This window comes from Octopus bimaculoides, chromosome 11 (assembly GCF_001194135.2).
Source record: "Octopus bimaculoides isolate UCB-OBI-ISO-001 chromosome 11, ASM119413v2, whole genome shotgun sequence".
Lineage (NCBI taxonomy): Eukaryota > Metazoa > Mollusca > Cephalopoda > Octopoda > Octopodidae > Octopus > Octopus bimaculoides.
In genome coordinates this window covers 21700948-21701980 of record NC_068991.1, presented here as the reverse complement: position 1 = coordinate 21701980, position 1033 = coordinate 21700948, and the positions used below count along the sequence as shown (strand labels likewise).

At 32.9% G+C, this 1033-nt stretch overlaps 1 protein-coding gene across 2 annotated transcripts in view; it reads left to right on the top strand.

The window, feature by feature from the left end:
* LOC106878232 (serine/threonine/tyrosine-interacting protein) overlaps positions 1-1033 on the top strand; it is a 42193-nt gene that overhangs the window by 7674 nt on the left and 33486 nt on the right. The window lies entirely within an intron of this gene.

Below are 1033 nucleotides of genomic sequence, written 5' to 3'. Positions count from 1 at the left end.
CCAGGCTGTTGCAGTAATTGGTCCTGAAGCGCGATGGTATTGCTGGGATCTTTGGCACTGTGCAGTGTTGACCCATTCTGGCATTGGTGTAGCTTTCAATGCAAAAAATTTGACATAATTCTTTTCAGGATCTTCTAGATGTATATTACTGCATACCTCTCCTGCCTTCACTCCAGGGAGTAAACTCTTAGCTGTTTCAGCCTTTCCCATTAGCTGAGCTGTTGCAATGAGACGATCTTCTTTGTGAAGCTTCACTGGACTGCTTCAAGTTCCGCTGTTAATTTTACACTGTTGGGTGACCATGGCTGGGAGCAGTAATCCAGGCGGCTAAAGACAAATGTCCTCCAGAGGACCATCATTTGTTTCTTTATCTCTGGTTCTGAATGTTCTCAGGATCCATCCTGCCAGTCGATATAAGACTCAATAAGTTCATGTCAATATTGCAAGCCATATGCATTAAATATTTCCCAGAGAAGGGAGCCAATACACACAAAAACATCATACCCTGAGACAGGAGAATACTCATGTGGTGGAGAATAAACGAACACCTTAATGACAGTGCGAAATCCCACCTGACAAAGGAACTACCACCACCTATTGGTCCAAGGAGACCTTTGCTGGTGTGACATGAAAATTGACAAAACTAGGGACTTCCATGACCTCAGGTTTTATTTCGATTTCCTTCTAGGTAGATTACCAACCAAGGTTAAAGTGCTTCTACCTGCCCATATGTATATGTATATATATAGATATATATATATATAATGTGTGTGTATATATGTAAATATATATATGTATATATGTAAATATATATATGTAAATATATATATGTAAATATATATATGTAAATATATATATGTAAATATATATATGTATATATATATATATATATGTATATATATATATATATGTAAATATATATATGTAAATATATATATGTATATATATATATGTAAATATATATATGTAAATATATATATGTAAATATATATATGTAAATATATAAATATATATATATAAATATATATATATA